We start from the raw sequence: 15,310 nt of genomic DNA on the forward strand, positions 1-15,310 counted from the left end.
AGAGACCATGTCAGAAGAAAGATAGCCAATGATCATGTGACATTAGATATCCCCACACACAGTTTCCACTGGTGTCAGTATCTCATTAACTCCTGCACCCTACTCTGTGTCAGACAAGAGTCATAGAAAACTCAAATGCTAAATCTTGTACATATTTGTTGGATCAGTTTAAATCTGGGATTTAGCAGGTACCATGAAGATTGAAAAAAGAAAAGGGCCTTCTAAAATCTCTTGAGATTAGGAAATGCTTAACAATAAAATTTAAAAATTATAAAAATAATAAGCGAAATATCTGTATTCTACCTGACAAGATTCATACATTTTCTTTTTATGTAATGAAAGTAAGTTCCCAGTTGTTACATATATACACTAAAAATAGAGAATGTTTAATGTCCTCAAATTTTCAATCCTATTTTTAACAAACATCCTAAGGATAGCCAGATTGCTTCATATATTGCAATAATTCTAAATGCACAAAAAGTGAGATATGAATGATTTGAAGGGTATCACATTTCTACTTATTTCCTGTGATCTCTTTAAATTGCCTGAAGAAACTAACTCCTTAAGTAGTAAAAATTAAGACACAAACATAGAGTCATGTTTAAATATTGAATAGATTTGTGTGTAGTCCTTTGAAAGCATCAAAGTCAAATTAATCTGTTCAATAGTTGTAGCAAAAACAATCAGAGAATTTTTAAAAGAGATTATTTGTGTAATTTAGTGAGGAGCTCTAAGCTCTATTTAACCCCAGAAGTCAGTGTCAGGCAGGAACAAAAGCAGTTTTGTTTTGTTTTTTTCATATCTACCACACTGATCTGTGCACCACAAGGTCCCCAATACTCTGATGTTTGAAATTCTTAGAAATGTGTAGTAATAACAACTGAAATCCCCCTCTATGCCAGCTACACCAGGTGAAGTCTTTTCAAAGCACCCTCCCATGGTTTGAGCTTCCTTTTCCATCCCTCCCAAGCACAAAAGTCTTATCCTCTTCTAAATAATGGTAGTAGCACATGTGAGGGTCTCCAGCTTTCTGTCTTGTAAATTTGCCTTTTTCTCATGCAATTTTTTGCTAAGCTCTAACTAATTGTTTTCAGGAAGTAGGTTTCTGACATAAAGACAGAAAGCATTCTGCAAATTCTCCATGCAACAGGGCTTTCTCTTAAAGGCAAACATGGTCTTCAGGCATGCCTATGAACTAAGATCTTCCAGGTCCTGGGTGCAATTACTCTGCATGGCAGCTGCACATCTCCACCTATGCCTTATGTCAAATTCCCTGATACCAAAATAAATCACTTAACAGAAATAGAGTTGATAACTCTTTCTTTGTTACTGAATGCTATATACCTTACTGGTAAAGGATGATGAAGCCAGCAAACTGACTGTGAATGTGTGTTTTAGAGGGCGAATAGTGTGACTTCTAAACTCTCAGTGCAGAGCTGTCTTTTGGGGTGTGGGGCATTAAGACCTGACTGCAGTTTATAATTTTCTGCTTCTGAAGCAGCAGCTGAGAGAAGTGACTGACTTTGGAAGCCCCATCCTCTTCAGCAGCATCCAGAACACCTTCCAAGCAAATGAGTCTGTGGGAGATTGAGCCTTAGGATCAGAATCCATTAGGTGGTATTGAATAATATTTCTATATGTTAAGAACCAAGTGGAAAATTGACTCTAAAAGTTAGTATGCATTCACAGGAATGCATTGCCTCTAATCTTTTTTGACTATTGAATAGATTATGTTTATCATTGTTTGATATTAACAGGTCAACTGGTACATATATATCCCTAAAAATTTGGGACAAATCACCAGTGAAAAACACTTATTAGCAGTTTTCATTGTTAGGGCTTTTTAAGTAAGATGCCAGGTGTACTATAACTAAAATAGATGTAATAAGTTCTAAAACCTATCAAGGTATATAGCTTTAAATATTTTATTAACACTATTTATAAGAAGTAAAAATATAAAGTATTATTGTCAGAGTATGCATGTATGACTATTTTTTTAAGATTTACTTTTAATTTTCTAACTATTTTGAGTAATGAGTCTATTATTAACCAATCCATTGTAAAGACATTATTCCCAAAGGTCTTTCTTTCCTTAAAACACCCACGCACTTTTTTAACCGATATCAAAGTATTTTTAGTGCTTCTTAAAATGTTTCCTAACCTCACTTCTACTTCAAATTTTATTTATCCTGTAAGGTTTCTCTAAAATATCACTCGTGTTCACTATTTTTACAGTCACCAAACCTAGCCTGTGTCAAAGAAAAAACTATAGTGACATTGAGTAAAAATATTGATAAGATGGGGAAACCAAGATCTAACCCCAAAATGAAATAATTGTAAATGAAATAAGAGGGAGGGAGGGAGAGAGAGAGAGAGAGAGAGATGTTCATGCTAACATACATAAACAAATCAAAGTAGAATGACAGCAAGATCTAACTAAATTAGTGTGAAATTTATAATAAAGCAGGTACAGTGCATAAAATGTTGAAATAATATTCCAAAGCAAAGGTCCATGTGAAAATAGGTTTTCATTCTTATTTTTCATATCATGTGCTTCTTATATACTATTTTCACTTATTTGTTTTCATAATAATATTGGTAAAAGTTAAGTGAGTGTGAAGAAATCATGAGTCCAAAATTCTTGGTTATGTTGCAAGGCAAGGAATAGGGAAAAGTGATATAATTTGACAAGAAATAGGAGCTTGTGTGAACAGAAATTAAAATGGTGAAGGGAGGCAGTTTGTTTCATCTGTCATCCTTAGAGTATTTCCATGTGTAATTTTGGCTCAATAATAAACATTGGTTCATTAAATCTCAAAGGATTTGGGAGGGTTCCTGTTACACTTTTGCCTCTAGTAGCTAAAGACTTAGGCCTCGATTTTCCTTCTCCAGGAGCTGTTTCTCTTGGTATCTTTCTTACCTTAGCTTCAAGAAGAATCTCTAGTCCAGTACAGCTGCCTGCAGAAACAGAAGTATCATTTAAAAAAATACGTGTTTCCCCTCATACTTTCCATTTTGCCGTGTCAATTTCATATACCCCATCTAGAACAATTATGAATAAATAATACTCAGTTATGTTTTTACAGGAAATGTCAAGTAGACTCTTGTTTTCTAGTCACATATTTTAATGTCATTTTGGTAGAGGCAGTGATGCAAAACTGACTTTTCTAAATATTCAAATTATCTAAAAATATGAAAGGGACTGAGTTCACTATCAATTGAGATTTAAATCAGAAGTAAGGTGATCTGGCCAGGCTTGGGGCAGCTAAGACAGTGGCTAGTAGGAGGACCCCAGGTTCTTCTCCTCTCTCAAACACAACCAGATAACTATCAAATCATTCTGAATACACAAGACATTGACCTGAGGACTGACAGAACAAACTCCACAACTAGGGGAGAGAGCCACAGCAAGGAAGGGAGGAAGGAGAGGGACGTAGTTTGGGAGAGAAACGGATCAGGGGTGCTGAAGAAGGGTGGAAGCCCTGATCACAGAGAAATGTGAGAGGGAGAGACCTATACAGGGAGAATGCACAAGGAGAACACTTCCCCCAAACCATTGGCAGGGAAAATGAGAGGGGATGATTTTCGTGAGTTTTTGCAACTAGTGGGGCTTGAAGCCTGGGGTATTAGAGGTCAGTGGGCCTGGCTAGAATAGAGCCCTGATTGCACTGCTTGACTCCTGGGGAGAAGGCAGGCAGGCAATGAACCCAGGGTAGATGGCATAATCTGAGGATCACCTAAGGCGCATGGGGAGAGACTGTTCACTCTTCTTGGAGTGTATCTGTGAGAGGTGATGTTTGCAGAGTCACCTCTCCACTGAACAGAAACCAGTAGGTGTGATTTCCCTCCCTGCTCCTCACCAGAGGCACAGAGACAGCTGCTGAGGGTGGCTCACCCCTACCCTGGCTGCCGAGCCTATTTGCTCTAAGTCCTTCCCCGCTATGAGTAGGTACAACTGCTATTCTCAGTCAAACCTCCCTCAGTTCAGGCACTGTGAGACCGATCCCCAGAAGACCAGCACAGGCCACTGCCCACGCCAGCCCACAACAACCTACAGTTTTAAAAGTCAGCACCCTTGGCTGTGATAGAGTCTGGAGGGCACTGTGCTCCTCCCAGAGAGAAGAAAGGCAAACAATCTGAAGGAAAACAGTCTGAAAACTGTGATCTGAAATATGCCTGGGACACACAGGAGTTTATTCGTTCTGCTTAGAGTGCTTCCCTGAGAGCAGCGAGCATGGAAACCCCTCTTCAGGGACAAAGGAGCTAACTGGCACCGTTGCCAACAGTTGTCCTTCAGAGTAAGTGCAGAAACATGTACAGTAAACAGCACAGCGCCAACACTGTCTGCCCAACCAGATTACACTGTCCCACAGCCCTGCATTCAACGAGTACTGCTCTAGTTGGCCTAGTTTGCCCCAGTCCCAAAGTTTGCCCCAGCCCCTAGGCCCCTTCCCCAGCAGACCAGCAGAAACCTCTGTCCAAACCACATCTCCCAACCCGAGAGTTCTGCATAGCTTCAGTTCTAGTGGAAGTACCATCTGGTCTCCTTTAACAAACCCACAAGAACACACCTACTTGTAACTCCCCAAACTGTGGCTAAGGACCAAACACTGTCCACAACCAACAGAAGAGCCTCTTCCGTTACTCTCAGGAGCAGGAAACATAACAGGCTTTCCTAAACACAGAAGAAGCAAGCAACTTAGACAGTATTTCAGGACGAAGGAATGCATCCCAAATGAAACAACACAATAAGGTCAGACCAGACATCTAAGTGAAACAGATATAAGTATTATGCCTGTTGGAGAATTTAAATAAACAATCATGACGATACTTGCTGAGTTTGAGAAAAGACTAGAAGACTTTATGAAGACTCTTACTGCAGTGATGAAAGAGTTAAAAAAATAAGGAAGTAAAATAATAAAGATTAGAACAGAAATTAATATTATAGAAACTAAAATAACAATAGAGCAGAACAATGAAACCAGGAACTGGTTCTCTGAAAAAATTTTAAAAAATTGATAAACCTCTAGCCAGACATACCAAAAAGAAAAGAGAAAGGAACCAAAAAAATAAAGTCACCAAGTAAAAGAAGAGAACATCAACACCGCAAAAATAAAACAGTTATAAGAGAACATTATGGAAAACGATATGCCAACAAATCGGACAATTGGAAGAAATGGACTACCAAACTGAACTACCAAAACAAAAACAAAATGAAGTACAAAACATGAGCAGATGGATAACCAACAAAGCAATGGATTCAGTAATCAATAATCTCCCAACAAACAAACATCAAAGCCAGACGGCTTCCCAGGTGAATTCTACGAAACATTTAAAAAAAGGCTTAATACTTATTCTTCTCAAACTAGTCCAAAAAATAGAAGTGGAAGGAAACTTTCCAAATTCATTCTATGAGGCCAGAATTACTCTGATTCCAAAATCAGACGAAGACTCCACTAAAGAATAGGACTAAACGACAATATCCCTGATGAGTGAGGACCCAAAATTTTCAAAAAAATAAGTGGCAAATTGAATCCAATAGTACATTATAAGAATCATTCACCACGATCACGTGGGATTTATTCCTGGGCTGCAAGGATGGTTCATATTAATAAAAGAAAGGATAAGAACCATATGATCTTTTCAACAGATGAAGAAAAAGCTTTTGACAAAGTATAATATCTATTCAGGATAAAAACTCTGAACAAAGTAAGGATGGAGGGAACATACCTCAACATCATAAAGGCCATATATGAGAGAGCTACAGCTAATATCATCCTCAATGGGTATAACTGAGAGTTTTTCCTCTATGGTCAGGAACAAGACAGGGATGTCCACTCTCACCACTGTTACTTAACATAGCACTGGAAGATCCAGCCACAGCACTTAGACAATAAAAAGAAATAAAATACATCCAAATTGGCAAGGAAGAATTCAAATTTTCACTCTTTGCAGATGACATGGTACTCTATATAGAAAACTTGAAAGAATCCACCAAAAAATTGCTAGATTTTGACATGAGTGCAAATTGATACAAGAATTCAGTAAAATGGCAGGATACAAAATCAACATACAGAAATGCCTTGCATTGCTATCCACAAATAATAAAAAAGCAGGAAGAGAAATCAAGGAATCAATCTCATCTACAATTGCACCAAAAACCGTTTAGATACCTAGGAATAAACCTAACCAAAGAGCTGAAAGATCTGTACTCTCAAAACTATAAAACACTGATGAAAGAAATTGAAATCACACAAAGAAATGGAAAGACATTCCATGCTCAACAATTGAAAGAACAAATAGTTTTAAAATGTCTATATTCCCAATGCAATCTACACAATCAAAACAATCCCTATCAAAATGCCAACAGCATTTTTCACAGAGCTATTACAAGTATTCCTAATATTTTTATGGGACCACAAAAGACCCAAATAGCCAAAGCCACTATGAAAAAAAAAAAAAAACTGAAGGCATCACAATTCTGTACTTCAAATTATAGATCATGCTGTAGTCATGAATACAATATGGTACTGGCACAAAAAATAGACTAATAGACCAATGGATTAAAAGAGAAAACCCAGAAATGAGCATACAACTATATGGTATATTAATTTTTGACAAAGCAGGAAAGATATCCAATGGAAAAAAGACAGTCTCTTCAATAAATGGTGTTGTGAAAACCGGACAGCAACATGCAAAAGAATGATACTGGGTCACTTTCTTACACCATACACCAAAATTATATCCAAAATGGATGAAAGACCTAATTGTGATACAGAAAACCATCAAAATACTAGAGGAGAACACAGGCAGTAACCTCCTTGACATCAGCTATAGCAACTTTTTACTAAGTATGTCTCCTGAGGTAATGGAAACCAAAGCAAAAATAAACTCTTGGGACTTCATCAAAATAAAACCTTCTGCACAGCAAAGGAAACAATCAACAAAACTAAAAGGCAGCCTACAGAATGTGAGAAGATATTTGAAAATGACATATCTGATAAAGGGTTAGTATCCAAAATACATAAACAACTTATAAAACTCAACACACAAAAAACAATTAATCCAGTTATAAAAATGAACAGAAGACATGAATAGACATTTTCCCACAGAAGACATAAAGACGGCCAACAGACACATGAAAAGATGCGCAACGTCACACATCCTCAGGGAAACACAAATCAAAACTACAATGAGATATCCCCTCACACCAGTCGCAATGGCTAAAATGAACAACACAGGAAGCACAGATATTGGCAAGAGAAAGGGGAACCCTCTACTACTCTTGGTGGGAAGGCAAACTGATGCAGTCACTCTCGAAAACAGTATGGAGGTTCCTCAAAAGGTTAAAACAGAGCTACCTTATGATCCAGCAATTGTAGTACTAGGTATTTACTTAAAGGATAAAAAAATACTAACTTGAAGGAATATATGTAACCCAATGTTTATAGCATCAGTATCGATAGTAGCCAAATTATGGGAAAAGCCCAGATGTCCATTAACTGATGAATGGATAAAGATGTAACCCCACACACACAAACCACACAAGGGAATATTATCCATAATATTGCCATTTGCAGTGAAATGGAGGGAGCTACAGAGTATTAGGCTAAGATATGTCAGTCAGAGAAAGTCAAATACCATGTGTTTTCACTCATAGTGGAATTTATGAAACAAAACAAATAAACATCGTGGGGGGAAAAAAAGAGAAGCCAACCAAGAAACAGACTCTCAATGATAGAGAAAAAATTGATGGTTACCATGGGCGAGGCTGTCAGGGGTCTGGGTTAGATAGGTGATAGGGATTAAGGAGGGTACTTGTACTGAGCACTGGGTGTTAAATGTTAGTGATGAAACACTAAATTGTAGTCCTGAAACTAATAGGTTAACTCTGCGATTTAGATAAAAAATTGGAATAATAAATAAACAAAAACCAAACAAACTGCTGACCTACCCAAGCATGAAAAAAATCACAAACACATAAATGGTGGCTGACAGTCAATAAGTTCTACACTTTGAGAGCGAAGTTACAGATAAGCAACAAGGGAAGTTGACAGTGAATCCTGCCTAGTAGATGAGAGTCAGTGTACTCATGTTTAGCTTAGTATATTTACAGATGGTTTAATAAATAAACAAGTATACATATGTGTGTATACATGGGTTAGTATATCATGGAGCTCTGTCTGCTTCAAGAACCTAAAAACAATGAAACCCCACAAGCAAGACACGTACCCAGCACCAGATACTGGTTTCTAAATACTATTCACCAGGAAAAGGAACTAGATAGAGCTCCGTGGAGAAATGACTGATTCTAAGGATGGGCAGAGAAAATACAGAGTAAGCTCAGACCATCTTATAAGGCCAGAAAGTAAGAAAGTGCACAAAAAATATAAAGATTGGGGCATGTCAAAGGCACCCAGCAGCTAACCTGAAAAACCTCCCAATAGACAAAACTGGAACAATTTACAACAAAATAAATAAGTAGTATTTGATCATAACTGAAATATAAAATTAATAACCATGAGCCCTTGCTATTATAAATGATTCAATAACTGAGAATGAAATAAATTGGAGAGGGAAAGAGAAATCTTTACAGAAAATTTTCAACCTTTCCCTTTCCAGGAGGTTAGACGCCACCTAGAGTGGACAGGATTTGCTGATTTTATATGAAGAACACAGAATGAAAGGCAGAAAATTGTAACTTTACAGTGGGCAAACCTGGCAAACATTAAATTAACCAAGTGCTAAGGTTAAAATCCCCAGTGATGTCACATAGATAACATGTATCTCTGATGAGGTTTGATGAGTTGGTTACTTTGTAGCAGCTTTTCTCGAAACCCATAGCTCCAGTCCAACCTTGAGAAAAATATGAAAAGTAGAAAAATTGAGAGATATTTTACCTAAAAACTGACCACAAGAAAAGTCTGCAAGTGTCACAGAACAAAGGTGAGGCAATGGCTGTCATTTGTATCCTGAACTGAAACGTTAAGAAAGAAGAAAAGCAAAAAAGAAAGCAGGAGAGGGAAGGGAAGGGAAGGGAAGGGAAGGGAAGGGAAGGGAAGGGAAGGGAAGGGAAGGGAAGGGAAGGGAAGGGAAGGGAAGGGAAGAGAAGAGAAGGGAAGGAAAGATTGATAGAGGAAGTGATGAAATTTGGTACAATCTGGAGATCCTTTATTATAATGTATCAATGTTCTGTAGTCTGGGTTTTGACTGTGGAAACATAAGAGGATCACATTAAAGGAAACAAAGTAAGCACTATAAACTCTATACTACATCTGCCGCTTTTCTGTAAATCTAAATTTGTTCTAAAATAATTCATTATTTTTAAAAAATTATGTTTAAAAAATACTAGTCTGCAACAACATGTAACACTTAGCCCTATTAGTCACTGGAAGAAAATAGAAGATATAAAATCTGTCAGTAATTTTGCTAAAAGGCATAACAAAGATCATTCTGTTATCCAATATTTAAATCTTTTATTCAGTGATTATTGTCTTGTTAAAATTTTGTTTTAACCCTACTCACATAATAAAACTATTTCTTTCTTCAAAGAGCAAAATATTTGCTGCTAATGGCTGTAACCAATTAGTTCATATTATTCAAATACCAAATGAAACAGAAAGTAAAATAGACTTCCACTGTATTTACTGTATAAAAGAAGTAAGAAAATATAAAACTGACTCAATTTTTATAATTAGAGAAATAAAACACAAAGATTGTTTGAAAAATATAATAAAACCAGTTGAGTAAGCATACTTCGTAGATGACAAATATTGTGTTCTGAATACAAAAATTTTATCATTCTCCTGTTTTCCATGTTGCAAGTGTTGAGTTATTTAAATGTGCTTTTTGGGATCTTGATGCTGATCAATGGCTACCTGGAGCTTACATGACATAACAGCTTCTTCAGTGGACTGAGTGTTTGGGATGGTTTTGTATTTATCTACATGTGCTTATTTTTGAAATGAAGACAGAAAGGAACAAACAAAAAGATAACAATGCCTATTAGCTGTATTATCACCTACTAATAAAAAAAATGTGATTTTTATTTTTTAGAAATTTGAAATTATTTCAGGATTAAGTGAAATTACACCTGCAATGTGCTTAGCGCAGTGCTGAATTCTTGTAAAGTGTTAGTAATCTGGGGGAATTAATATCTAAAAATTTGAGGACATTGTAAGGTGAAACATAATCAGAGTGAAGACTGAGAGAACCATGTTGAATAGGAAAGATTAAATAATTAATGAAATATTTAGAAATAATGGGGCACGTGTGTTGTATGATGAAAATAGCTATTACAGTCTATCACTCATTAAAAAAGATAAAGTGCCAGAAAAAAGTATAACAGTGAAAAGGAAATGATCAAGAAGTGGGGTAGAGAATTGACATTTTTATTTTTATTACTTTTTTAGTAAAAGCAATGATTTTTTTTAAATTTTTTTCATTTAAATTCAATTAGCCAAGGTATAGTAAATCATTGGTTTTTGATATAATGTTTAAATTGAGGAAAGTAGTAACTAAGAAGAATGGAAACATTTCATGGACTTGCAAGGGGGAGAAGCTAAGGCCTAAGCAAATAATTTCAGGGTCTAATATTCCCATCGCAACGGTGTTGAGTGCTGAGCTTGCCAGATGGCTTTTGTCGTGAAGTCTTTAGCAGTTGGAGAGAGCAGGACAAAAATAAATGGCTTTAGAAAACCCAAAGGAACATAGAGCCAACAGAAATAGGATTATTCTGTCAAAGTCTGCCTATGGTTATTTGATTGCACTCATTCTGTTTGAACATTTCTGTAAACCCTTGTTTTTAATATCAAAACAGATTTCCCATTATATCATTCTCCAGATTAGAACTCAGTGGTAGATGTTTGCAAATGTCCCACTCCCAAATGTTTTTCTCTATACATGAAATCCTCAATTGAAATGTATCCCTTTATAGTGTTTGTCTGTGATTATTAAATGTGAAAACAGATAAAGCTATTTCAATCTTCTTCTAGTGAGCTGGAACCCATATATTTCACCTGATTTGTCACCATTTACTTATGATACCACAGGCAAAGCATTGTACTTTATTGTGCATTATTCTTCAGACTACAAAGGAAGCTAACATGTTTCTGTTCTTCATAATTACAGACTGGAGGGGAAGGGAACCAAAAATCATCAAGACTTGAAATGTAGTTTCAGTATACTCTATGTTTATGCTGGAATGAACTGAAAAGCAAAGTGAAGAAAGATCATGTTATGGAGAAAAATGCTTCATAAGAAAAAGCAATTGAATTTAGATGTATTTTAAAGAAACCAGAAATTGAGTGGCTCTCAATCTGATAAACTATAAGACTTGAGAATTTATTATTCAAAATCTCTTTCAGATAAATGTACATAATGATAGATTATTAGTGTTCATGGATTTTCACTTAACTGACACTATAGTAGTTTAGAAGACAGATTTAAATATCTCATTAATACAGTTTCTATTTAGAACTCTGAAGCTTGGTACCTGTTATAGGGATTATATTTAGAATCTTAGTATTTGGTAGTGATGATTGTAGTGGTTCGATGGTCTCCCCCCCCCCTTTTTTTCCTGTTTGGATTCTGTGCAAAATAGACATGGCCCTTTAAATTATTTTGCCCTTTCACCTTCACTGTTAAAAAAAAAATGCCTATTCCTGTGATAAAATGCAGATGAGAAGCCAGAAGTTCAGATATGAACTGTTTTCTCACACTTTCACATGTAGCTGACAAATAGTGAAGTCCCCTGGGAACAAGAGCAGAGAGCATATAGAGCCCAAAAGAATCGCCTTGGGTGCCAGCTCCCACATCTACTCCATTTGCCTGCTGGGGCTCCCCTCATCCTGTTGGATGAGACTCTGGAGCCAACAGAAGCTGCACCCCATGGACGCAGGTATCACCAACTCTATCTGCAGCTCTTGCTCTCAGCATACATCATTGAAACTAGAGCCTCTTGACTGTGTATACAGAACACAAAGAATAGAGATTTAAAAATTCTATCCAGTAAATTCAGCCTTGCAGGCAGACAAGCTAATCAATTCAGATTTAAAAATTACTTTATGAGCTGAATTCCTTCCTGTAATTTTTCATGGTTTAGCACTGAATATAGCTGAGAGCTTTGTTAGCAAATATTTCTTGGATCCCTTGGGTTAACCACATGAGTAAGCAGAGCAAGTGGTCACTTCAATGAAGGTAGGATAGGAGTAATTATTTAATCAATGATTAATTTTTCTTGTCTATATAATAATGTGCTTCTCTATTTCACATCCACATCGAGACTTTGCTTATTTATGTGTATAGCTTCCACATTGTGATATATTGCAGACTTGGCAAATAGCTTTTAAAGGCATTATAAATATTTTTCTGTACGACCATGTTTTCTTAGGAGAAGTTGTCTTGGGGGAATTATTAAATATCATAAGTAAATGTAATGAACATAGAGGCTTATATACTTCTAATTATAAAAGATAACAAACCAGCATAATTCTCTGAAAATGTTAAAATATGCAAAAAGTGTTCAACTCGATGGAACTCTGGCAAATAAGCAAGCATAAGAATTTTAAAAATTTTTGTGGAATCAGAACTCTATTTCATATAAATTTCTTTGTTTGACTCTTTTTTTAAAAAAGATTGTATTTATTTATTTGACAGAGACAGCCAGTGAGAGAGGGAACACAAGCAGGGGGAGTGGGAGAGGAAGAAGCAGGCTCCTAGCAGAGGAGCCTGATGTGGGGCTTGATTCCCGAACTCTGGGATCACGCCCTGAGCCAAAGGCAGACACTTAACGACTGTGCCACCCAGGAGCCCCATGTTTGACTTTAAAATAATATTTAAAATACTTGAAACAAATTAATTAACTCCTCAACAATCAACAATTTGCAAGGAGAATTGGTTGCTTTTACCCCACACCTTCAAATACTATGGAAATACCACAATACACCCCAGAGAAGCACAGCTAAACTGAATTGGTCCTAATTGTAGGGCATTCAATTTTAACATCATGTTGGAAGAGGTGACAATGATCCTTTAGGAGATTATGGGAAACAAATTGTCATTGAGTCATGAAAAAGAAACAGTAAAGATAAATGGAAATAATGTATCAGGACAGTTCACGAAGGGAAAATTTTAGAATACCTTGTTGGGTAACATACTTTTCTTTACAATACAAATGACTCATAACAAATTTTTTGGCATTTTTCTGGATAGGGACAACTTTTAAGTGTAGTCTAAATATTTCATAGATCATAAGATTGCTGCTCTCTTAAAATTAATTTAAGACCACATCTGGAAGACTCCAGGTGGTAAGTGAATGACAATACCTAAGCATGTAAAGAGACATGATGATCACTGATAAAAGAAAGTATTCTGAAGCAAAAATCTTTCTTGGAAGTAAACTGCAAAGGTAAAATTGTACATTGGTAGTTAAATAGCATGAAAGACTAAGTTCAGTGGTATACAGAAAACCCAGGAAGGGTAGAACCTCAAAACTTAGTTTTAAAAATAAAAACCATCAATTTCTCTGACTTTTAGAATTGTATCTCAAAATTTCTCCAAGATGAATGAAAAACATAGAACACATACAAAGATCAAACATCCTCCTTCCAAGAAGCGGATGCAAAAGGAAAGTGAGTATTTTTCTCCAATCTTCACTGAATGCTTATGCTATTTTCTGTTCCTTGTGAATAATTTCTCTAAAGAATTTCATTATAATTTAGCATAGGACACATTATGTCTAACTTATTTTCAAAATTCTGTCATTCATAAGATTTACCTGATGGATTTTACCTGCTGAGCAGAAAACGACTCCATGGACCTCCTTAATTTGGGAAAATCCTATTCATGCATATTAATAACTTACATGCATTGTCACAAAGACTATGAAATGAAGCAGTAGGCACATCTGTTTTAATCTTCAGAGATAAAAGAGAAGCCAGTTTACTCAGAAGTGAAAACACATACTTCAAACTGCAATCAAAGATAACAAAAACTGAATCATCTAAAGAAAAAGACAAAGTTCACTTAGAAGACCTAGCTTACCCATCTTTTAATTGCCTAACCTCTGTGTATGCGATTCACGTAACTTAAAACAGAAGGCATTGTTCCAAATAAGACTCAGCTTGCCCAGTTTCATGACGTTGCTTATTCTGTATCTTTTTTTAAAGATTTTATTTATTTATTTGTGACAGAGAGAGAGAGTGCATGCGCACACAGCAGGGGGAGCAGCAGGCAGAAGGAGAAGCAGGCTCCCTGCTGAGCAAGAAGCCGCATGCTGAGCTCGATCTCAGGACCCCAGGATCACGAACTAAGCCAAAGGATGACACTTAACCAACTGAGCCACCCAGGTGTCTCCTTAAATAAATGTTTGTTAATTTAACATATGCCCTTAGACAAGTTCCAAAGACTTTAAATGTTGATATTTTTATACGGTGATTTACACTGGTTATGTTTGTTCGGCTGAGGAGTAGTTCTACAGAGATTATCATGCTACCATTCTGGGAGGAAGAGTCCTCTACGTGTATTTTAATATCCTCTTTAGAAGTGAAAACTTTTATATTCCTTAGCCACAAGAAATTTCATGGCATCTTAATACAATGGATGCTTATTACGTATCTTATGGGTTGAAATATAATTTACATCTGAATCCTGCATGTAAAAAATTATAGCAACATTCAAACAAGCAATTCTGCTATATTTGTGTGAGATCCACTTAGATCTCACCTCACAGAGAGGAAGGTGAGGAACAATGTTAGGATGATTCAAGTTATATAATCAGAGTGCCTCACAATGCTGTAATTCAAGTTTTTTTTATTCCCAATTAATTAATGAAGACTTGGATGAATTTCTAGGTGATATTATTTTATCATTTTTCTCTCTCATCAGGCCCTCAGAGATGAGTTTCATGTGAAGATTTGTTTTATTTAATTCTTATTTACCAAAGAAATTTATTTATTTTGTAGTTGTTTTTCCTTTAAGTTTTTATTTAAATTCTAGATTGTTAATATACAAAGTGATATTAGCTGCAGGTGTAGCAATTAGTGATTTATCACTTACGTACAACACCTAGGACTCATCACAAGTGCCCTCCATAATCCCCATCACCTACTTAGTCCATTTTCCTGCGCACCTCCCCAGTGGTAACCCTCAGTTTTTTCTCCATAGTTAAGAGTCTGTACTTGATTTGCTTCTCTCTCTCTCCCTTTCTCTCTTTTTTTGTCCTATGTTCATCCGTTTTGTTCCTTAAATTCAACATATGAGGGAAATCATATGGTATTTGTCTTTGTCTATTTCACTTAGCATATTACTC

This window comes from Ursus americanus, chromosome 25, assembly GCF_024610735.1.
Source record: "Ursus americanus isolate L20-20 chromosome 25, mUrsAme1.1.p, whole genome shotgun sequence".
In the NCBI taxonomy this organism is placed as follows: domain Eukaryota; kingdom Metazoa; phylum Chordata; class Mammalia; order Carnivora; family Ursidae; genus Ursus; species Ursus americanus.